Here is a 24981-nt window from a genome sequence, read left to right as displayed (position 1 = left end):
TATAGATCCATGATATTGTAAGTTAGGAAATGAATCCTAGCACAAATTTGAAATATTGTTAACTGTAGTGAGCCAAGTTAGCCCTGGCATTTTGATTCTCTCTCCAGAAATTCTGCAACAAAGATCTCAGAGGAGCCATGTTTTCCTTATATACTTTAGGCTACCACTATTCTAAGGGGTAAATACAAATGTATAGCTCTCCCAGCAATAACACTACCAAATTAGGATTAATATGACTAAGAGATAACCCTAAAGTAAAAGGAAGAGTTCACCTGGTTTTATTTATGGTTTATGGTATGTTTTCCTCACAACCACCCTGTGAGCCTCAGAGCATAAATGTATGATTCCATTTTATAGGTGAAAAAACTGAGGCTCTGCAAAGGGAAATTATTTGCCTAAGGTCTGACAGGTTTCAGAGTCTAGATTTGAACCCAGATCTCTCCTGACTTCAAGTTCAGTGTTCTGTTCATTATATTACACTGCTTTTCATTATTATAGAATACTTTATTATAACTAATTTTGTTGTTCTGTTGTTTCAATTCTGTCTGACTCTTCATGATCCCATTTGGAGTTTTTTTTAAGTATAGAGAGTGTTTTGCTATTTCATTCTCCAGCTCATTTTACAGATGAGGAAACTGAGACAAACCAGGTTAAGCAACTTGCCCAGGGTCCCACAGCTAGCAACTTTCTGAGGCCCTGATGTGAACTCAGGTTTTCCTGACTTGAAATCCAGCGCCACCTAGCTGCCCAGTAACTAATATGATAAATACTTAATCACTTAACAAGAGCCAGCTAGGAGGCAAAGAAGATAAGAGTACTTGGTCTGCAGCTGGGAGGGCCTGTGTTCAAATTTGGCCTCAGACATTTACTAGCTTTGTGGCTCTGGACAAGTCACTTCAGTCTGCCTCAGTTTACTCAATTGTAAAATGGGAATCATAATAGCATCTGCCTATCAGGGTTGTTTTGAGGATCAAATGAGATATTTGTAAAATACTTAGCCTGGTGCTTGGCACATAATAGCTGCTTAATAAATGTCTTTTTCCTCCCCTCCTTCTTTCTTTTTTATCTCCCATCTTTCTTTCCCTTTCTCCCCCTTTTTTCTTCCCTTTATTCCCCTTTCCATCCTTTCCTACTTTCTTTTCTTTCCTTCCTCCCTCCTCCCTCCCTCCTCCTCTCCCTCCTCTCTCCCTTCCTCCCTCCTCCCTCCCTCCTTCCCTTCCTCCCTTCTCCCTCCCTCCTTCCCTTCCTCCCTTCTCCCTCCCTCCCTCTCCTTCCTCCCTTCCCCCCTTCCTCCCTCTCCTTCCTCCCTTCCCCCCTCCCTCCTTTCCTCCTCCCTCCCTTCCTCCCTCCCCCTCCCTCCTTTCTTCCTCCCTCCCTTCCTCCCTCCCCCTCTCTCCCTCCCTCTTCCCTCCTTTCCCTTTTCCTCCTTCCTCCCTCCCTCCCCCCTCCCTCCTCCCTCTCCCCTCCTTCCTCCTTTCCTCCCCCCTCCTCCCTTCCTCCCTTCCCTCCTCCCTCCCTCCCTCCCTCTCTCCCTCCTTCCCTTCCTCCCTCCCTCCTTTCCCCTTCTCCCCCTCCTTCCTTCTTCCCTCCTTCCTCCCTCCCCCTCCCTCTCCTTCCTCCCTCCCTCCCTCCCTCCCTCCCCCCCTCCTTCCATCCCTCCCTCCCTCCTTTCCCCTTCTCCCTCTCCCTCCTTCTTCCCTCCCTCCCCCCTCCTCCCTCTCCCCTCCCTCCTCCTTTCCTCCTCCCTCCTCCCTTCCTCCCTTCCCTCCTCTCTCCCTCCCTCTTTCCCTCCCTCCTCTCTCTCCTTCCTCCCCCCCTCTCCCTCCCTCTTCCCTCCTCTCTCCCTCCCTCCCTCTCTCCCTCTCTCCCCCCTCCCTCCTCCCTCTCCCCTCCCTCCTCCTTTCCTCCCCCCTCCTCCCTTCCTCCCTTCCCTCCTCTCTCCCTCCCTCCCTCTCTCCCTCCTTCCCTCCCTCCTTTCCCCTTCTCCCCCTCCCTCCTTCCCTCCCTCCTCCCTCCCCCTCCCTCTCCTTCCTCCCTCCCTCCCTCTCTCCCTGCCTCCCCCTCCTTCCGTCCCTCCCTCCCTCCTTTCCCCTTCTCCCCCTCCCTCCTTCCCTCCCTCCTCCCTCCCCCTCCCTCTCCTTCCTCCCTCCCTCCCTCTCTCCCTGCCTCCCCCTCCTTCCGTCCCTCCCTCCCTCCTTTCCCCTTCTCCCCCTCCCTCCTTCCCTCCCTCCTCCCTCCCCCTCCCTCTCCTCCCTCCCTCCCTCCCTCTCTCCCTGCCTCCCCCTCCTTCCGTCCCTCCCTCCCTCCTTTCCCCTTCTCCCCCTCCCTCCTTCTTCCCTCCCCCCCTCCTCCCTTCCTCCTCCCTCCTCCCTTCCTCCCTTCCCTCCTCTCTCCCTCCCTCCCTCCTTTCCCCTTCTCCCCCTCCCTCCTTCTTCCCTCCCTCTTCCCTCCCTCCCTCCCTTCCTCCCTCCCTCCCTCCCTCCCCCCTCCTTCCCTCTCTCCCTTCCTCCCTCCCTCCCCCCTTCCCCCCTCCCTCAGCTTTATCACCTCTTTTTCAGGTCTCTATCCAAGAGTGGACCGCCCACCTTCCCCGCTGTCTCCTCCCACTCCAAGATGCGCACCTTTAGTGCCCTAGGGGCCTCCGCCAGTGCGTGTAGCCGATGGAGCCCACTTCAGTGACCTGGGCTCACACGTCCCTCCACAAAGCGCACCTGGAATTCAGGTTTTAAGAAGAGAAGACGAGGCCAGAGCACTCCACGGACTGATATTCCGCGCGGGTCTCTAATCTCACTAAAAGAAGAGCGTTTTCATTTCCGTGGCGCGTTTGCCCCGGACTAGAGAAGATTTAAGTTCTGTCCCCGTTAATATTCCGTTAGGTTCGCGGCCACCGCCTGAGGAGACCTCACACTTGGAGCGGCAGGCACCGTATAAATCGGGAAGGGAAACTGGGCCTTCGGGCCAACTTTGGGGCCAGAACCTGTCGCTGGTGCCACCTAGTGGCCTGCTATGAAATTGCTCGCAGGGGTGGATGGAAAACTCGTCGGTTGGTTTAGTCCGAGCGGTTCCTCCGTCTTTAGACGGCAGAAAGGGACGCCCGAAGCAAGCTCTGCCGGCTGTTTGCCCGCCTCTTATTTGAAGGTGCAGAAGTGCACTCCAGTGGAAAGCTAAGCGAGCCACATTCCCAACCACACTTTGCCCCAGCTGTCAGAATGCCATTGTGTCGCATGGTCGGAGCTAAAAGTGACCGTCAAGATCTAGTCCCTTAAATTTCGGAAAAGAACGGTGTGGTGGGCACGTGACAGCAGCGCCCACCCCCTCTTCTGTGTGCCAGGCGCTGTGCTGAGAGCTTTATAATTATTATCTCATTAATCCTCGAACAATCCCGGGAGGTAGGTGCTATCGTTATCCCTATTTTACAGATGAGTAAGTAGAAGCAAACGGGTTAAGTAACTTGTCCAAGATCACAAATTAGTGTCCAAAGCTGGGTTTGAACGTAAGGCTTCCCGAGCCCCAGACTTTTTCCTCCGCTGCCCAACGAGTAGCAGCACGGCTAGCGTTCCAATCCCCGTTCAGCTCTTAGAGATTCTGCGTCCGGCTAAGACACTGGACCCCACTGGGCCTGTCTTCTCCCGCAAAGAATGAGTGCGTGGGGAAGCCCTCTGACCCGTTGGGCTGAAGGGCCCACCTCCTCACGCGCCCTGCGCTGACTGGGCTCCGCACTGGTTGTGGCCCACAACCTCAGGGGGTGCCTGAGAACCCTAACGCTTGTGAGCGCCGCCTCTTCGGGAGGGCTTGCTGGGGCCAGGGGCGCCGCCACAGTTTTGAGAACATCCTCCTTGGAGAGCAAAGCTAGTGAGCTACTTGGACAGTACAAGTCCAGCGAGATAAGAACTTGGTGGGAAGTCAGACTCCAGTACGGGGTTTATCCTATGAATTTTGGATCCCTTACATAGAGCTCCGTGAGGAAGGAAGGACTGCAGATGTCCTATCAGTCCTATGTTCAATGGCCTTCCAGGTGTAGATGATGGGTTATCTGAGTGTTTATTCTTAAGTGTCTCTTCGTAGGTTCTTGTGAATTCTGTAACATGACTACCATGGAAGATTCAGTAGGTTAGATTTCGCTCCATCCTCAGGGTTCTAGTGTCCTCAAAGGGGGCCGGGGTATCTAGGCTTTCTGCACATGACTTCAGCTCCCGCCCATGGAGTTTCCTCAGTTGTAGAGGGTGACTAACAGTCAGAGTCACTGTTGCTTTCTTCCAAAGGTATAATCACAGATACACAAACTCTCTCCTCCCAACTCACAGAAGGTATAATCTTACTCCACTGTGCCCCCTCAGTCTCTGGGGAGGAGGAAGGGATTAGCTTGATTGCCATAGAGCCCAGTTCCAAACCCCTGACCCCCATCACGTTCCAGTCCCAGGCACATTGACTTCTCCAAGACGCCATGCTGTGATGACTGACTGGCTGCACCATCTAGTCTGTAATCCTGGCTCCAAGGTCACCTTTGCTCAAACACGAGGAAGACAAACCACAAAGAACAGAAACAAATTTTTAAAAATCCAGGCCCATTTGTTAAAGCCAGGATTAAAAAGAGACACAGGGGAAAGAAAATCCTTCCCTTTTCACTGGTTCAATGCATGGAGCCCAGCTTTTGGGTGAGCTATGATCCCTTTGGACTTGGCAGATGAGCAGCAGCAAGAGTCTCCTCTTGTCAGATTTAAAGATGAAGGTCACACCCACTCACGTGATACAGAATGCAGAAGGTGTCTTCCATGTGGGGCATGAAGCAATCTGCACATGCTCCAAAAATCCCTCAAGGCTTCTTCCTTGGGGCCTGAACTGGGAGTGTTCAGATAAGCTTAGGTTACATTTAGCATCTTGTGCATTTGAATGAAATAAATGCTGTACCATACCCAATATCCATATTGTACATAGAGTAACAGTGTAAGAGATGGAGCTTTAGCTTTAATTTCAAATTTTTCTTAGATTAAATTCAGGATGGAAGCAATGAACCAAATGGAGGAAAACAATGACTTTTGGGGGAATCAATCTTTATGTTTGAACCTAATGCATGTGAATCCAAGGTTTGGGTTGTTGGGATTTGGGGGATGGTGATCTGGAGAATAGGGAAGGAGTAGCAGATGAGTTTCATATAAAATGATAGCGTTTGATTAGGTGGTCACTAAAGTTCTTTCCAGATCTAATTGCTGATCCCTTGAAAGGGACTTCCAAACCAAAAAGCCTCAGATTACAAATCTAGTATTCATTCCTATATACTTTTTGTAATTCAAAAAATTGCCATATTGAAATCAATAGAGATTTATTAGTCTATTTGGTCTATTTGTTAACAATTTGTAATTATTATATTCAAAACTTTTCTAGGTAATGGGAATACCAATATGAAAAATAATACAGTTCTAGTGTGCAGTATACATTTAAATTTGGGAGATATGCCAAGTACTCAAATAATTGTGATACAATGAGAATGTGATAGGGCAAAGAAGTGAGCCAGATGAAGTGCCCTAGGAAATTGAGAAGGGTGAGATCACTTTCATATATGGCTCGACAGGAGGGTAAGAAGGATCCATGAAGAAAGTAACATTTAAACCTGAAGATGAGAAGGGATTTCAGTAGATACAGATAAGAAGGAAATATATTCCAGATCTGGGGAAGGGAGATGGGAAATGGTCTAAGCAAATGCATAGAAGAAAATCAGATAATATTTAGAAATAGTTAACAATATGGTTGCAAAGATTATTATGAAGGTGAGCAGTGTAAATTAAGGTTTGAAAGGTTGAAAAGATATAGATTGGGGTATCTTAAATGACAAAGTTTATTTTTTTCTCATAGGTAATAGGGAGTCACTGAATATTCTTGAACAAAGAAGCAATATTCTTTTCAGTGAAAGCAAAACTCTATTAAGTACTTTTTGTGCACAAATTTGTTTTTTTTTTTAATTTGAAGAAACAGAATAAGCAAAAAGAAAAACATTAAAGCAATACAAAACAAAAGGGAACATTGTCATGTGCGCAGCAGAACGTCAGGGAGGATTCAAAATATATGACAACAAATACCAATTTAAAAAGTATAAGTGTGTGTGTATTAGTAGAAGAAATTATATACATGAATGTCCATCTTTACTTTCTTATAAACTATTCTTTTGTTCTCTGCTGCACACTTTATTTACTTTATTCTTTTTCCCCCTTTCATCTCCCTCACCCCCTAACAGGCTATAGCAAAGAAAGAATATATTTATATATACATATATAGACACATACATATACATACAGACACATAGACACACATATATCTCCCTTTCACCCCTACCCCCAAGAAAGCTACAATTAAGAAAAGATATTTATGTAGATATATCTGTATATACATGCATACACACACTCACCCACCCACATACCACATCTATACACATTTTTACTATCCCTGCTGATTCTTTCATTAAATTCTGCTCCATAACTTGTCTTACTACTACTTAACTTCCTACCATCTAGGGATCTCTCCCTCACCCTTTGCTTCCCCATCCACCTATCCCTCCCTCCTTGTTTCTTTATAGATTTTGGAGGGTACTATACCTTTCTTGACATATATACACACACACACACACACACACACACACACATAATGTTTGTGCACAAATTTGTGAAAGAGAATGAGAATGCAAAATAAAAAACATGAACAGTCCCTGACTTCAAAGAGTTTATATTTATTAAAAAGATACAGGGAATTTAAATTCTGTTGGGGAGATAGAATGTGCACACATAAATAAATACATGATAATTTGAGGAGATATTAAAAGTTGGAAGAATGAATATTGAGAATTACTTCCCAAAGGAGACATTACCTGAGCTGATTTTTGAAAAAAGCAAAGGATACTAAGTGACAGAAGTGATGAGTGAGAACATGATGAGGAGTGAGACATATAGCCTGTATACACAGAGATTGGAGATGGAATGTTAAGTCAGGGAATTGCTAATTAATCTTATTGGTCAGTATATAGAATGTGAAATATGAAGGATCTAGAAAGATAACCATTTTATGAAAGGCTTTGAACGTCACAATTAGAAGCTTCTATTTTAACCTAGAGGCAATAGGGAATCACTGAAGACTTTTGTGTAAGGGAGTGACTTTGACAGACTTATTCATTGTCTATGTTAATTCAGCAGCTATGTTGACAAGTAATTGGAGAAAGAAGATATGGGAACTCAGGAGGCTAATGCAATAGTTAGTACAGAGAGTCTGAAACAGGGTAGGCTCCATATGAGTCATTTGTGATAAAATGATAATTGAAAACCTATAGGAGCTGCTGAGTTTAAGAAAAAGTAATGAGATAGAAAAAAATAAGCACTTATTAAATACTTACTGTGTGCCAGGTGCTGTGCTAAGCACTTTAATTTTTTTTACAAATATTATCTCGAGTGATCCTCATAATCTTGCAAGGTAGTGCTAGAAAATATCTGAGGTTCTGTTTGAAATCAGGTCTTCCTGACTCCATTCCCAGTACTCTATCCATGGTGCCAACTGAATGCTGCAAGAGACAGTAGTAGTTGTTGTTCATCCTTTATTTTCAAAGACCAATAAACAACACCAGGAGGATGATGATTTGTAAGTGAATTAGATTTAAGTGGTACAGAACTATTCAAAGTAATCAGTCTCAGAGAGCAAAGAATGATGTTCACAAAAAGTTTTGAGAGACACTGATGCTTGGGAGAAACACAAATGCTATTTGAGGGCAAAAAAAAAAAAAAAAATGATGATCCAGCAGAGGAAATATAGACCCATGGTACCAAACCAGTGGTGCCAGCTTCCATGACTTATCAAACACTGGAAATTGAGGGTAGAGGCAGCAGAGGCTTAAGGGTAGATTTGAATGCGTACCTAGCATCAACCCTTTGGCTCCAGCCCAACATGCCAGGGGATAAGCCACACCCAGAAGGAGCACTGCATGTCAAGCAGGTGCTCACCTCTTAAGTGTCTCAACACTTAAAACAAAAACAAAAGACCTAAAGTACTATTGAATGCTTGAGATTAGCTGGCACTACTCAGAATATCTTATGGATGTATTTTCTTTGGTACCAAGTCTGCTACTGCCTCTCATTTTCTGATATTGAGGCTCTCTTAAACCAGTAGATTTAAAAAAAAAAATATTTTCTTAGTTTCCTGAAGGATGAACTCCAGAAAGGGAGAAACTAGAGACTATTTGGGAAGCTTATCTCTTTTTGCTTTGTCTGAGATCATAATTGCTACCCTTGCCTTTTATACTTCAGCTGAAGCATAACAGATTCTGTTCCAGCCCTTTATTTTAACTTTTTGTGTCCCTTTCTGTTTTGTGTGTCTCTTGTAAACAATTCTTAGATTCTTATTTCTAATCCATTTTGTATCTTTTATGGTTGAGCTCATTCTATTCACATTCATAGTTATGATTTATCATTATAGATTTCCCCCATCCCATTTTCTTATTTATCTTTTTCTTTCTTTTTATTCTGTCCCTCCTCAAAAGTATGTTTTGCTGTTGACCGTTGTCTCCCTTAATTGTCTCCCTTAATCTACCCCCCCTTTATCCCTTATCTCTTATTCTCTTCCACTTTTATTTCCCTATTGAGTAAGATAGATTTCTATAAGTGATTGAGTATATATAAATATATACACATATATGGTCTTCTTCCTTTGAACCAATTCAAGCATTGCTCAACATCTTCTACTTAACCTTTCACTATAAAAGTTCTTCCTTGCAAGCCTCTTTTTGTTCCTCACTCTATCTCTCTCTTCTCCCAATGCTTTCCCTTTCTTACTTTCACACTTTTTTTTTCTTTTTCTTTTTTGGAGGTCATCCCAACATAATAAATTCATACTCATGCCCTCTAAGACTCCTTCTAACTGCTCTAATAATAATAAAGTATTTTAGTTAAATGTATCATTTTTCCATGTAAGAATGTAAAGTTTAACTTTATTGAATCTAGTATGATTACTATTATTATTTCATGTTTACCTTTTATGGTTCTCTTGTGTCTTATGTTTAAATGTCAATTTTTCTATTCAGCCCTTGTCTTTTTATCAGGAATTTTTGAAAGTTTTCTTTTTCATTAAATATCCATTCTTCTCCTACCCCCAAAGGATTATGTTGTTTTGCTGGATAGGTTATTCTTGATTGTAATCCTAGCTCCTTTGCTTTCCAAAATATATTCCAAGCTTTCCACTGCTTTAAGATGAAAACTACTACATTTTCTGTGATTCTGACTGTTGTTCCATAATATTTGAATCATTTCTTTCTGACTGCTTACATTTTCTCCTTGACTTGGTAACTCTGGAATTTGGCTATAATATTCCTGAGAGTTTTCATTTGGGGATCTCTGTCAGGAAATGATCAGTGAAGTCTTTCAATTTCTATTTTTTTGTTTAGATATAAGATATCATAGCAGTTTTCCTTAATAATTTGTTGAAATAGATGTCTAGGCTCTTTTCAGCCTAATCCAATAATTCTTAAATTATCCCCTCTTAATTTGTTTTCAAGGTAATTGTTTTTCTAATGAGATATTTCATAATTTCTTTTATTTTTTTTATTCTTTTGACTTTGTTTTATTGTTTTTTATGTCTCATATAAACATTACCACCTACTTGCCTAATTATGATTTTTTTTTAATTTTTATTTTATTTTATAATTATAACATTTTTTGACAGTACATATGCATGGGTAATTTTTTACAACATTATCCCTTGCACTTACTTCTATTCAGATTTTTTCCCTTCCTCCCCCAACCCCCTCCCCCAGATGGCAAGCAGTCTTATATATGTTAAATATATTACAGTATATTCCAGATACAATATATGTGTGTAGAACCGAATTTTTTGTTGCACAGGAAGAATTGGATTCAGAAGGTAAAAATAACAGTTTACATTCATTTCCCAGTGTTCCTTTTCTGGATGTAGCTGGTTCTGTCCATCATTAATCAATTGGAATTGGATTAGCTCTTCTCTATGTTGAAGAAATCCACTTCCATCAGCATACATCCTCGTACAGTATCATTGTTGAAGTGTATAATGATCTTCTGGTTCTGCTCGTTTCACTCAGCATCAGTTGATGTAAGTCTCTCCAAGCCTCTCTGTATTTCTCCTGTTGGTCATTTCTTATAGAACAATAATATTCCATAACATTCATATACCATAGTTTACCCAACCATTCTCCAATTGATGGACATCCATTCATCTTCCAGCTTCTAGCCACTATGAAAAGGGCTGCCACAAACATTTTGGCACATACAGGTCCCTTTCCCTTCTCTAGTAGTTCCTTGGGGTATAAGCCCAGTAGTAGTATGGCTGGGTCAAAGGGTATGCACATTTTGATAACTTTTGGGGCATAATTCCAGATTGCTCTCCAGAATGGTTGGATTCTTTCACAACTCCACCAACAATGCATCAGTGTCCCAGTTTTCCCACAGCCCCTCCAACATTCATCGTTATTTGTTCCTGTCATCTTAGCCAATCTGACAGGTGTGTAATGATACCTCAGAGTTGTCTTAATTTGCATCTCTCTGATCAATAGTGATTTGGAACACTCTTTCATATGAGTGGAAATAGTTTTAATTTCATCATCTGAAAATTGTCTGTTCATATCCTTTGACCATTTATCAATTGGAGAATGGCTTGATTTCTTATAAATTAAAGTCAATTCTCTGTATATTTTGGAGATGAGGCCTTTATCAGAACCTTTAACTGTAAAAATGTTTTCCCAATTTGTTACTTCCCTTCTAATCTTGTTTGCATTAGTTTTGTTTGTGCAGAAACTTTTTAATTTGTTGTAATCAAAATGTTCTATTTTGTGATCAATAATGGTCTCTAGTTCTCCCTTGGACACAAACTCCTTCCTCCTCCACAAGTCTGAGAGGTAAACCATCCCATGTTCCTCCAATTTATTTATGATTTCGTTCTTTATGCCTAAATCTTGGACCCATTTTGATCGTATCTTAGTATGTGGTGTTAAATGTGGGTCCATGCCTAGTTTCTGCCATACTAATTTCCAGTTTTCCCAGCAGTTTTTGTCAAATAATGAATTCTTATCCCAAAATTTGGGATCTTTGGGTTTGTCAAAGATTAGATTGCTATTTTTATTCACTATCTTACCCTGTGAACCTAACCTATGCCACTGATCAACTAGTCTATTTCTTAGCCAATACCAAATGGTTTTGGTGACTGTTGCTTTATAATATAGCTTTAAATCAGGTACACTTAGACCACCTTCCTCTGACTTTTTTTTCATTAGTTCCCTTGCAATTCTCGACCTTTTATTCTTCCATATGAATTTTGTTGTTATTTTTTCTAGGTCATTAAAATAGTTTCTTGGGAGTCTGATTGGTATAGCACTAAATAAATAGATTAGTTTGGGGAGTATTGTCATCTTTGTTATATTCGCTCGGCCTATCCAAGAACACTGAATGTCTTTCCAATTATTTAAATCTGACTTTATTTTTGTGGCAAGTGTTTTGTAATTTTGCTCATATAATTCCTGACTCTCCTTTGGTAGATATATTCCCAAATATTTGATACTATCGACTGTTATTTTGAATGGAATTTCTCTTTGTATCTCTTGCTGTTGGATTGTGTTGGTAATGTATAAAAATCCTGAGGATTTATGTGGATTTATTTTGTATCCTGCCACTTTGCTAAAATTCTGAATTATTTCTAATAGCTTTTTAGCAGAGTCTTTGGGGTTCTCTAAGTATACCATCATGTCATCTGCGAAAAGTGACAATTTGATTTCTTCATTTCCTACTCTAATTCCTTGAATCTCTTTCTCGGCTCTTATTGCCAAGGCTAGAGTTTCTAGTACTATATTGAATAGTAATGGTGATAGTGGGCAACCTTGTTTCACTCCTGATCTTACAGGGAAAGATTCTAGTTTATCACCATTACATATGATGTTTACTGAAGGTTTTAAATATATGCTCCTTATTATTTTAAGGAATAGTCCATTTATTCCTATACTCTCAAGCGTTTTTAGTAGGAATGGATGTTGGATTTTATCAAATGCCTTTTCTGCATCTATTGAGATGATCATATGGTTTTTATTAATTTGATTATTAATATGGTCAATTATACTAATAGTTTTCCTAATATTAAACCAGCCCTGCATTCCTGGTATAAATCCCACTTGGTCATAGTGTATTATCCTGGGGATGATTTTCTGAAGTCTATTTGCTAATATCTTATTTAAGATTTTAGCATCAGTATTCATTAAGGAAATTGGTCTATAGTTTTCTTTCTCAGTTTTCGATCTACCTGGTTTAGGTATCAGTACTATGTCTGTGTCATAGAAGGAATTTGGTAGGACTCCTTCAATCCCTATTTTTTCAAATAGTTTACATAGCATTGGAGTTAGTTGTTCTTTAAATGTTTGGTAGAATTCACCTGTAAATCCATCTGGTCCTGGGGACTTTTTCTTAGGAAGTTGGTTAATAGCTTGGCCTATTTCTTTTTCTGAGATGGGACTATTTAGACTACTTACTTCTTCCTCTGTTAATCTGGGCAAGCTATATTTTTGAAGGTATTCTTCCATTTCATTTAAGTTATCGAATTTATCGGCATAAAGTTGAGCAAAGTAGCTCCTAACTATTGTTCTAATTTCCTCTTCATTAGTGGTGAGTTCACCCTTTTCATTTTCAAGACTATCAATTTGCTTTTTCTCTTTCCTTTTTTTAATCAGGTTTACTAAGGGTTTGTCTATTTTGTTGGTTTTTTCATAAAACCAACTCTTAGTTTTATTAATTAATTCAATAGTTTTTTTACTTTCAATTTTATTAATCTCACCTTTTATTTTTTGAATTTCAAGTTTTGTGTTTGTCTGGGGGTTTTTAATTTGTTCCTTTTCTAGCAATTTTAGTTGTAAGCCCAATTCGTTGGCCCTCTCTTTCTCTATTTTATGCAAGTAGGCCTGTAGAGATATAAAACTTCCCCTTATTACTGCTTTGGCTGTATCCCACACATTTTGGTATGATGTCTCATTATTGTCATTTTCTTGGGTGAAGTTATTAATTATGTCTATGATTTGCTGTTTTACCCAATCATTCTTTAGTATAAGATTATTTAGTTTTCAATTATTTTTTGGTCTATTTTCCCCTGGCTTTTTATTAAATGTTATTTTGATTGCATTATGGTCTGAAAAGGATGCATTTACTATTTCTGCCTTACTGCATTTGATTTTGAGGTTTTTATGCCCTAGTATATGATCAATTTTTGCATAGGTTCCATGAACTGCTGAGAAGAAAGTATATTCCTTTCTGTCTCCATTTAGCTTTCGCCAAAGATCTATCATATCAAACTTTTCTAGTATTCTATTTACCTCTTTGACTTTTTTCTTATTTATTTTGTGGTTTGATTTATCTAATTCTGAGAGTGCAAGGTTGAGATCTCCCGCTATTATAGTTTTGCTATCTATTTCCTCTTGCAGCTCTCTTAATTTCTCTTTTAAGAATTTAGATGCTGCACCACTTGGTGCATACATGTTTAATATTGATACTGCTTAACTATTGATGCTGCCCTTTAGCAGGATATAATGCCCTTCCTTATCTCTTTTAATTAGATCAATTTTTGTTTTTGCTTGATCTGAGATGAGGATGGCTACTCCTGCTTTTTTGGTTTTGCCTGAAGCATAATAGATTCTGCTCCACCCTTTTACTTTTAGTTTGAATGTCTCACCCTGTTTCAGGTGTGTTTCCTGTAAACAACATATAGTAGGATTCTGACTTTTAATCCAGTCTGCTAACTGCTTCCTCTTTATGAGGCAGTTTGCCCCATTCACATTTATGGTTAGAAGGACTAATTCTATATTGCTTGCCATCCTATTAACCCCTGCTTATGCTTTTCCCCTTTCCTTCCCTTTTACCCTCCTATCCAGTATTAAACTGGTGAACACCACTTGCTTTTCACAGCCCTCCCTTTTTAGGATCCCTCCCCCACCTTAAAGATCCTCCCCTTATTTTACCCCTTTTCCTCGAAATTACTGTATTCCCTTCCCCTTAGCTTACTCCTTCCCTTTCACTTTTCAATGAAGTGGAAGAAGTTTCACCATAAATCGAATATGTCTATTGATACACGCTATGTTCATCTCCCTCCTTTCTTTCTCTCAGATATAATAGGTTACCTTTGCCTCTTCATGAGATGTAGTACCACCACTTTACACTTTTTAATGATATAATCTCCTTTCCACCTCTAGTTTCTAAGACAAATTGTACATATGTTCTTTACATATTTTTTTGACAGAAGTATAGTTCTCAAGATTTCTTTTTACCTTTTTAGAAATCTCTTGAGTTCTGTATTTGAAGATCAAACCTTTTATGTAGGTCTGGTTTTTTTCATCAAAAATAGATGGAATTCATTTATTTCGTTAAATGTCCATCTTCTTCCCTGGAAAACGATGCTCATTCTTCCTGGGTAAGTTATTCTTGGCTGCATATCAAGTTCCTTAGCCTTTCGGAATATCATGTTCCAGACCTTGCGTTCTTTCAATGTGGACGCTGCTAGATCCTGGGTTATCCTTATTGTGGATCCTCCATATCTGAATTGTTTTTTTCTAGCAGCTTCCAATATCTTTTCCTTTGTCTGATGGTTCTTGAACTTGGCCACTATATTTCTTGGCGTTTTGATTTTAGGGTCCCTTTCAGTAGGTGATCGATGAATTTTTTGAATGTCTATTTTACCCTCTGTTTCCAGAATGTCTGGGCAGTTCTCTTTGATAATTTCCTCGAAAATGGTGTCCAAGCTCTTTTTTTCCTCCCATTTTTCAGGGAGTCCGATTATTCTCAAATTGTCTCTCCTGGATCTGTTTTCCAGGTCTGTTGTCTTTCTGGTAAGGTACTTGACATTCTTTTCAATTGTTTCATTTCTCTGGTTTTGCTTGACTACCTCTTGGTTTCTCCTTGAGTCATTCATTTCTACTTGTTCCAGTCTAATTTTCAATGATGTATTTTCTTCACTCACTTTTTTTATATCTCTTTGTAATTGTCCAATTGAGTTTTTATCTTCTATGGAATTTTTTTTCTATTTTATCCATTTTATTTTTTAGAGAGCTGATTTCTTTTTCCAGCTCACTAATCCTGTTTTCCTTGGAGTTGTTTACCTTTTCCAGCTCACTAATCTTGTTTCTCAATGATTTGATTTCTTTATCCACTCTGTCTTTGAATGCATGGGATGACTTCTCTAGGCTCTCTTGCCAAGCTTCCTTTTCCTTTTCCCATTTCTCTTCCAGCTCTCTTGTGAGAGCCTTTTTGATTTCCTCTATGAGGTTCCTTTGTATTGAGGAGCAGCTCATATTCCCCCTTAGGGGATTCCTCTGGGGACAGTCTGTTCCTAGTCTCCTCAGCATTTGAATTCTGCTCCCTCTCCACACAGAAGCTGTCAATGGTTAGAGCCCTTTTGAATTTTTTGTTCATTTTGTCAGAGTAGGAATCAAAGAAAACAAACTGACAAGAGAAACAATTGGTCTGTTTTGCGGGGGATGGGGCTGGATGGTATTAATGGGCTTCCTCTACAGACTGGGGGTAGGGCAGCAGAAAGCCACTAACAGAACAGCAATGACTGTACTGAGTCTGAGCTCTGAGGCTCCGAGAACACACTGAGTCAGTCCAGGTGGGGGTTGGGGGTGGCCGGGCTCTGAGAGACGCTGGCTTTCTGGGGTTTTAATCTTCACCTCCGGTGTTTACACCCTCTCAGCCGCTCCTGGCTTGCTGCCAAGACGGAGCATCCACACTGGGGCAAAAGCCCTTTCACAGAAATGGCAGAGATCACACCCCTCCCCCTCCGGTCTGAGCTGTGTGAGCTGCCTGTCTTGCTCTGGCTGTCTGCCCTCAGTCTGCGCCCAGTCTGATTGACCCTCCCCCGAACAAACACAGACCTTTTCTGGCGACTTTCAAGGATGTCTTCTCTTGGTGATTATTTGTGGATTTCTTTCTGGGTCAAGCATTAAGTCAGAGGCTTGTCATGAAGTAAGTTCTGAGAGAAAACGAGGAGCTCAAGCAGCTGTCTGCCTCCACGCCACCATCTTGGCCGGAAGTCGCCTAATTATGATTTTTAAGAAATTATTTTACTCAGAGAGCTTTTGTACCTCTTCCTCCATTTGGCCAATTCTGATTTTTAATGAGTTCTTTTCTTCAGTGAATTTTTGTGTAGCTTTTATCACTATAACAATTTTTTAAAATGTCATTTTCTTCAGTATTTTTTTGTTCTCCTTTTACAAGCTGTTAATTCTCTTTTCATGATTTTCTTACTCTCATTTCTTTCCCTACTTTTTTTCTCTGTTACTCATTTCTGTCTTTAAATCTTCAATGACTGAGGTAGGGCAAAGGAACTTGAGTCCAATTGGCATTTTTCTTTTGAGGCTTTGTTTATAACTGTTTTCACTTTGATGTCTTCTGAGTTTACTTCTTGGTCTTCACTGCCACTGTAGTAGTTTTCTATGGTCAAGTTCTTTCCTGTCGTTTTTGCTCATTTTCTCAGTCTATTTCTTGATTTTGAAGTTTATGATCAAGTTGGATTCTGCTCACCTGTGAGTGTGTGGGCTTTTTTGTGCTGCTGTCTTCAGAGATAGCTGTTTGGGCAGCAAGTTTTTGGTGTTTTCAAGGGGGTGTGATGTGGGAAGAGATGTGGTCATTCCTCTCCTAGTCTATGTTCTGTGCTTTACTCAGGTCCTTCTCTTCTGAAGCTGAAAATATATAGGGATCTTCTTCATCTTGGAAATGTGACCAGGGTCCCTCTCTAGTGACTGACCACAAATGCTCTGTTCTTTCTTGGAAATGAGTGTAGTTGAGTGACATGGTCAGAGCTCCCCTTTAGAAAGTCAACTTTAACAACCAAGTCCAACAGGTTCTGTCAGGGGAGGAAACTTGAGGCAGGTAGACCAATCAGAAGGCTATTGGAATAATTTGAACATGAGTTATAAAGTCCAGTAACAGGGTGTGAATGAGAAAAGGATAAATAGGAGAGATATCATGAAGATGGAAACAAGAAAACTTTACAACAGTTGTGACCTAGAACTGCATATGGGCAATTGAGTTGTCCACCAGTGCTAGCTACTCCCAGTGAGCAAAGGGACCCTTGTAATTTCTTTTTGATCAGTTGTTTAATTTTCTTACCATCTCTGGGCTGAGAGCTCCCAAGACTGCTGCTGCTGCTGCCTTGCTGGAGGATGCTTACCCTTAATCCCCCATCCAAAGTCACTGAATTCTTCTACCAACCTCCTAAATTATCCTAAACTGGAAAGTGCCTCGCTTGACCTCTTCTTGGCTCTGTTGCTTTAAAATATAATTTGAGGAATTATTTAAAAGTTGTTTAAAGGAGGATATTAGGAGAGTTCAGCTTGATTGCTGCCTTAATTTCACCATCTTGGCTCCCTATTTTATAAATTTTAAAACATTATTCTGAGAAGGATCCATAAACTTCACAGACTGCCAACAGAGTCCAGAAGCCCTGAAGGATGGTGGCACATCAGTAATAACAGGAAAGTTGGGAGGAAGAGCAGATCTCAAGGGGAAGATCTGCTTAGTTTTCAATCAGCTGAATTGGAACTATTGGTGCAATATTCAAGTAGAGATTTCCAGAAGGCAGTGGGAAATGTTGTACTAGAGTTCAGGGAGAAAAGGAGGAAAAGGGTTATACATGTGGATCTGAGAGTCAGCTATGAAAAAATGATAGAACTTATGGGAGTTAAGATCACCAAGGGAGAGAATGTGAAAAGAGTAACAATTTATATTAGTGTCATAGTTGTACTTCATCCTTTGCTCATTTAAGAATAGTGACTAGCAGCAGAAAAACTGCTGAATTGATATATACCAAGAAGTTTCTAACATTTATCATTGACTAGTTTGTTCCTTTTTTGGAATATAAACTTTATGTGAACAGGGATTATTTATTATCTAAATGTTTTCTCTTCTCTAGCTACAAATACAGGAGGTACTTGGTATTTAATGACTGATAGAATATAGGGATCAGTCAAATTGTACCATTACCTATTTGTGTATAACCAGGAAAACAGTAATTTTGTTTGGTTTCGTTTTAATGGACCATAGTCAGATAAAAGTCTGTGATCTTAGATATACAGTTTGTACCAAAATCGACATAATGTAACCTTTACTTCCTCACGTGGGGTAAGTGGGCTGCAGGTTTATATGTGGGAGGGATAGGACTTCCCAATACCATTTTCCCACACACTTGAGTTATAACCCCACTTCCAAAACCAGTTCCACCCCCTCCAGCTTCTACAAACAGTTGGCTAGCCACAGTGCTCCACCACTTCATAGAGGTCAGAGAAAAGTCAAGGTGGGACCTCTTCTTTCAGAACCTTGGCTGCCTCCCGATAATGAGCTGAGAGACAGATGGTCCTATCTAACTTGGAAGGTAAGGATAAGCACAGCAGAAAATATCAAGTCTGAGAGGGAGACAAACCTCAGTTATTCACCACCCACTGTGGATCAGCTCAGAACCTCTCTCTATGCTAGGAGGTTAAAATGGAGGGGCAAAAGGGGTGTACTCAGTGCTGTGCTAGAGTCAGCTCCCTGCTCCTAACAGCTCTTAAGAACCAGAAGCAATTGTTAAATTTTTCAGTGTGAGCATTTACACTTCAGAAATCAGTGAATGTTACAAATCCGGTTTAATTTATTGTTTTCAGAAGACTTAAGAAAGTGAAGAAGAAAATGTAAATAATGCAGATTAAATATTTTATTTTATTTATTTATTTTATAACATTATCCCTTATATTCATTTTTCTAAATTATCTCCCCCCTCCCTCTACTCCCTCCCCTGACAGGCAATCCCATATATTTTACATGTGTTACAATATAACCTAGATACAATATATATGTGTAAATCCCATTTTCTTGTTGCACATTAAATATTAGATTCTGAAGGTATAAGTAACCTGGGTAGATAGACAGTAGTGCTAACAATTTACATTCACTTCCCAGTGTTCCTTCTCTTTGTAGTTGTTTCTGTCCATCATTGATCAACTGGAAGTGAGTTGGATCTTCTTTATGTTGAAGATAACCACTTCCATCAGAATACATCTTCATACAGTATCATTGTTGAAGTGTATAGTGATCTTCTGGTTCTGCTCATTTCACTCAGCATCAGTTGATGTAAGTCTCTCCAAGCCTCTCTGTATTCATCCTGCTGGTCATTTCTTACAGAGCAATAATATTCCATAACCTTCATATACCATAATTTACCCAACAATTCTCCAATTGATGGGCATCCATTCAACTTCCAGTTGCTAGCCACTATGAAAAGAGCTGCCACAAACATTTTGGCACATACAGGTCCCTTTCCGCTCTTCAGTATTTCTTTGGGATATAATCCCAATAACAGCAATGCTGGGTCAAAGGGTATGCCCAGTTTGATAACTTTTTGGGCATAGTTCCAAATTGCTCTCCAGAATGGTTGGATTCTTTCACAACTCCACCAACAATGCATCAGTGTCCCAGTTTTCCCACATCCCCTCCAACATTCATCATTATTTGTTCCTGTCATCTTAGCCAATCTGACAGGTGTGTAGTGGTATCTCAGAGTTGTCCTAATCTGCATTTCTCTGATCAGTAGTGATTTGGAACACTCTTTCATATGAGTGGATATAATTTCAATATCATCATCTGAGAATTGTCTGTTCATATCCTTTGACCATTTATCAATTGGAGAATGGTTTGATTTCTTATAAATTAGGGTCAGTTCTCTGTATATTTTGGAGATGAGGCCTTTATCAGAACCTTTAACTATAAAAATATTTTCCCAATTTGTTACTTCCCTTCTAATCTTGTTTGCATTAATATTGTTTGTACAGAAACTTTTTAGTTTGATGTAATCAAAATCTTCTATTTTGTGATCAATAATGATCTCTAGTTCTCCTCTGGTCATAAATTCCTTCTTCCTCCACAAGTCTGAGAGGTAGACTATTTTCTGTTTCTCTAATCTATTTATTATCTCATTCTTTATGCCTAAATCATGGACCCATTTTGATCTTATCTTGGTATATGGTGTTAAGTGTGGATCCATATCTAATTTCTGCCATACTAATTTCCAGTTTTCCCAACAGTTTTTTCCAAATAATGAATTTTTATCCCTAATGTTGGTATCTTTGGGTTTGTCAAAGACTAGATTGCTATAGATGTACCCTTTTTTGTCCTTTGTATCTAATCTGTTCCACTGATCAACCGTTCTATTTCTTAGCCAATACCAAATGGTTTTGGTGACTGCTGCTATATAATATAGCTTTAGATCAGGTACACTTAGACCACCTTCCTCTGACTTTTTTTTCATTAGTTCCCTTGCAATTCTCGACCTTTTGTTCTTCCATATGAATTTTGTTATTTTTTCTAAGTCATTAAAATAGTTTCTTGGGAGTCTGATTGGTATAGCACTAAATAAATAGATTAGTTTAGGAGTATTGTCATCTTTATTATATTCGCTCGGCCTATCCAAGAGCACTGAATGTCTTTCCAATTATTTAAATCTGACTTTATTTTTGTGGCAATTGTTTCGTAATTTTTCTCATATAATTCCTGACTATTCTTTGGTAGATGGATTCCCAGATACTTTATACTCTCAACATTTGTTTGAAATGGAATTTCTCGGTATTTCTTGCTGTTGCATTTTTTTTGGTGGTATATAAAAATGCTGAGGATTTATGTGATTTATAGATTAAATATTTTAAGTGAGGGTTCCTGATTGTTAAAAATTTACCAACCCCTCCCTAGGTGAACTAAAGCTGGAGGAGAACCTTGTCATCTGGGCTCAAGGGACATGGCTGCAATAAACTTTCTTCTTCTTTCACTTGAAGGTCCTAGATTTTCTCATTGTGTATCCCCAAAGAATGGAAGGAAACTGACACCAGGGGTCACCATTGAGGAATGACAGTCCCAAAAGCTCTGTTTCCCTTCTCTTGAATAATGTTCTTTATTATTCCATATCTTCTATTCATAACCAGGGTGATGCAAAATTGTGCAGACACAGATTACTTAGTCCAGTTTAGTCCTGTAAATTATTCCTCTTCACCATTCCTGGCCATCCTCTATTTAAGAAGGCCTTATACATCATTAGTGGAAGGTGAGAGGCAGGTGATTAAGAAACATATTAGAGCTCCCTCCCCTACCCACCCACACTCACCATATTGGGGCATTTAGTCCAATTTCTCATGGCCTAACACTTAAAATGTAAAAATATTTAAAATGTGAAACTACCAGATGGTTCATAGGGATAAAGCTATCCCACATTCCCATTACCACTTTCATACCATTGAGTCTGTCTTGTTCTATTCATTTTTTGCAGCCGTGAAGTTTCATCTTGCTTCTTGGCCAAGGGGCAAAAATCATAATTATGGTTCTGTAACACACCATCTAGAGTTAAAATACATACATACACACACACACACACAGAGTTTTATTTTAAATTTCAGGCATCTCACAGGGAGTCTGGCAAATACAACCAACCAAAAATTACTTTTTATTGGTGTTGTTTTCAGTTATTTCAGTCCTGTTCAACTCTTTGTGACCCCATTTGGGGTTTTCTTGGCACATACTGGGGTGGTTTGCCATTTCCATCTCCAGCTCATTTTACAGATGAGGAAACTAATTACTTAGAAAGGTTTTTATAAATACTAACTGTACTCTGGGTAACCAGGACTGATCATATATTTAGCATGTTCTCAAAGAGAGGTGTCAAATAAGCTACCTAGTGCTACCTGAACTAGATTAAAATGTACCTTGGGGGGGCAGCTCGATGATGCAGTGAATAAAGTGTTGATCCTGGAGTCAGAAGGACCTAAGTTCAAATTCAGCCTTAGACACTTAAATCTTACTAGCTATGTGATCCTTGGCAAGTTATTTAACCCCAGTTGCCTCACCAAAAAAAAAAAACAATAATTTTTTTTTTAAATGGAGGGGGGGAAATATTTAACTAAATAAAAATACAATATAACATAATGTTAACATATAACTTGCTAAGGCAGTATGAGACCAGCAGAGTTTCTTATGTACTATTTAGTGGGCCTGTGTCTATTTGACACCATTGTTCTAAGGCAATTAAAAAGATATTTAACTAGTATCTGACTTTTATAAGCCCTATTAACCAATGAAAAATTTTTGGACAGCAATCTATTTTACAATCCTTTCTTGGAAGCCACATTACTGCTACAGATGTAGCTGGCTAATATCAGTTGTTATCCCTGTGCTTGATTCAGTTCGGGGCTCAACTCCTTCATTTCCAGTGTTTGTCCAAGATATACACAGTATCTAGATTTGAGATCCTGTTTGTACATTCAGTTGCCCATTACAGTGAGCATAACAGGCATCCTTCCTCCACTTGTTTTCTCCTACATGGATAGTTAGACTTATTTATAAGTTATTAATGTTCTGGGCTTGATGCAAACAAGAGCATCTGTAGGATTTTACATCAAGGCGGAAGGGAGCCGCTGGAAGTTGTTGTAAGGCGCTGACACTGTGCTTCTGGAGATTGCATTGAGAACTAGGTGGAGAAAGAACTAGAGTGGGGAGCCCCGCATCAGGGAGACCAGGGCGTTAGCCGGCCATGGGAGAAGTGGAGGACGTACAAGGTGTCCCACAGGTCTTGTTGTTTACTCTATACAAGACTCGCATTAGATTGGACATGGGAAGGGGTGGCTCAGGAGGAATGAAGGTGCACACCAGGAATGGAGACACCCGCGGCAGGAGCCCTATGGTTAAGAGGAAGGGAGGGATTAGTGGAGTGAGAATGAGTTGAGCTTGAGATGTCTATAACCTATCTACTTCAGACGCTCGATAGGCATGTGATACTGGGGGTCAAGAGAGAGATTAAGCTAAATAGGTACAAGAGAGAACTGCGGAAGGATAATAATGGAGTGCATAAGAGCTTTTTATCCTGTGTAGAGATATTTCTTCCAACTCCACATGAACCCATTTGGGTTTTCTTGGCAAAGATACTGATCTGCCATTTACTTTTCCGGTTCATTTTACAGAGGAGGAAACTGAGGCAACAGGGTTAAATGACTTGTCCAGAGTCACACAGATGATGCCAGATTTGAACTTAAAAAGATGAATTTTGACGTCTGGCCTGGCACTATCCACTGTAGTAGACCCTACCAGCACAAGCACTTTGTATAAATTTTGATAGTCAACTAAAGAATAAGAGACTGACTGATTTTGGGAAACTGAAAAATTATCATAAGGCCTGATTTTGATATCCATTTTCTTCCTTTGGTGGCTTATGGCTGTATCTCTAGGGAACACTTCAGCTGCTGCAGAATTCATGCTGAAAATCACAAAATAAGGAACACAGGTATAGGAGAGTGAAAATGGCATCCAAGACACATCTAACCAGAAAAAGATGCTCAGCTGGTTGTTGGTGAGTGAAGAATCCATGGACACTATTTTTGGTGTGCTTCACTTGTATGTATCCTCTTCCTATTTGAGAGAATTTGAAGAAGGCCTCCAGCTTTCTGAGCTAACTTTAACTCCCTGGACAAAATTAAAGGGGGACATATAGAATGAGCTGCAATCTGCAATACTGGAGGGAATATCTGTCCTAGAGGGACCTTTTTACTATACACAAACCAAATATTATACCCGTAAACAATCTATCTTATGCACTTATACTTTTACCACATTTACTTCTATATTTACTGAGTATGCACAAATTATTGTGAATAAAAAAAAATGCTAGCCTTGTCAAAACGAGTGACTTCTACCCATACTCAATCTTTTTCTTGATGACTGCTTCCTCATTTGAAAAAAAAAAATTTCATCATGTACCATGTCACAGCAATGTGGGAACATACCTGGTAAACCTAACGTGCTATATAAATGTGAATTTTTCTTTTAGAAAGCAGCTTAAAATAATTCTCTCAACAGACTTAAAATCAGCCAAACTGGGTAAACAAGGGACGCTTAGGAAAAGTTAAACAATTAAACTGATTTCTTGTTCAGGAAAGACTCGTTTAAAAAAAAAAAAAATCTTCTCGTCATCTTGTTTGGGGAAGCAAAGAATCTGTGTTATTTAGAAATTTAATTCCACGTCTAGTAACATGTTTCAAGTTTGCAAATTAGACTTCAACACTATAACATTTTTATAATCTTAGATAACAGAACCAGAAGAGCAATCTGGCTCACAATATTGGCAAACTTATTTTGTATTTATTTTTTCAATCATGAATTCTGCAGTTGACATGGAGAAAAAAGACAACTTTTAAAGTAAAATACTATGGCTGAATTAAAGCCAATAACAATTTATTTACAAGAAATGACAATGAACATTAATTGAGACTAGTACTATTTTCCATAAAACAGCCCTTGTTATGGAATGTTTTATTAATAAATCATTTAGGTCAACAGGATCAATAGAATTCCCAGGCATAGGGATAATTCATAATGAAACAGTTGTCTTTTGTTTGTTTGTTTTTTTAAACAGGTTTTTTCCCCTCTTATCTATCAGTTTAATTTTTGGAAAACAATTGTCAAAACTAAATTGAGTTAGTAAATTACAAGAATTTTACTTAAAATGTTTAGCTGTGCATCAGCAAATATATCTTACAATATAAAGGCAATAGGCTTTTACACTTAGCAGGTCTTTAAGTCATATACCAGTCCCACAATAAGGAAGTTCCAGGATTTGAAGCTCATTAGATGCCCAATACTTATATCTAAATTTTAAAGTTTATTCCATTTCTAACACTTAGGGATTTGTAATTACATGAAGTGAAAATACAATGAAAAACTGTATAGATATTAGCAGTAAACAGTTAAGAGCACTTCTTAGGCAAGGGACCTGGGTTATAACTTGAAGACCATATGTTACATTACCCACTATAACTTTGGAAGTTTTATCCACTAAACTAAATATAATTTGGCATAAAGACATTGACTGTTAAGGACTTATTAAAAAAGTTGTACAGCAGAACTGATTATGCACTGTGAACATGTAGAAGAAAAAAATAAGCAAAATAAT

At 39.4% G+C, this 24981-nt stretch overlaps 1 long non-coding RNA gene across 1 annotated transcript; it reads left to right on the top strand.

Annotated features, from left to right (window-relative positions):
- The first annotated feature begins 2579 nt into the window (after positions 1 to 2579).
- Positions 2580 to 23714, top strand: LOC141555640 (uncharacterized). Its single transcript, XR_012486286.1, has 2 exons — positions 2580 to 3389; positions 23261 to 23714. It is a non-coding gene; the product is annotated as an uncharacterized LOC141555640 (long non-coding RNA).
- Positions 23715 to 24981: the final 1267 nt, after the last annotated feature.

The sequence above is a fragment of the Sminthopsis crassicaudata genome, chromosome 2 (genome assembly GCF_048593235.1).
Source record: "Sminthopsis crassicaudata isolate SCR6 chromosome 2, ASM4859323v1, whole genome shotgun sequence".
Taxonomy (NCBI): domain Eukaryota; kingdom Metazoa; phylum Chordata; class Mammalia; order Dasyuromorphia; family Dasyuridae; genus Sminthopsis; species Sminthopsis crassicaudata.
Note: the sequence above shows the minus strand (reverse complement) of the source record. Positions and strands in the feature narration are given on the sequence as shown.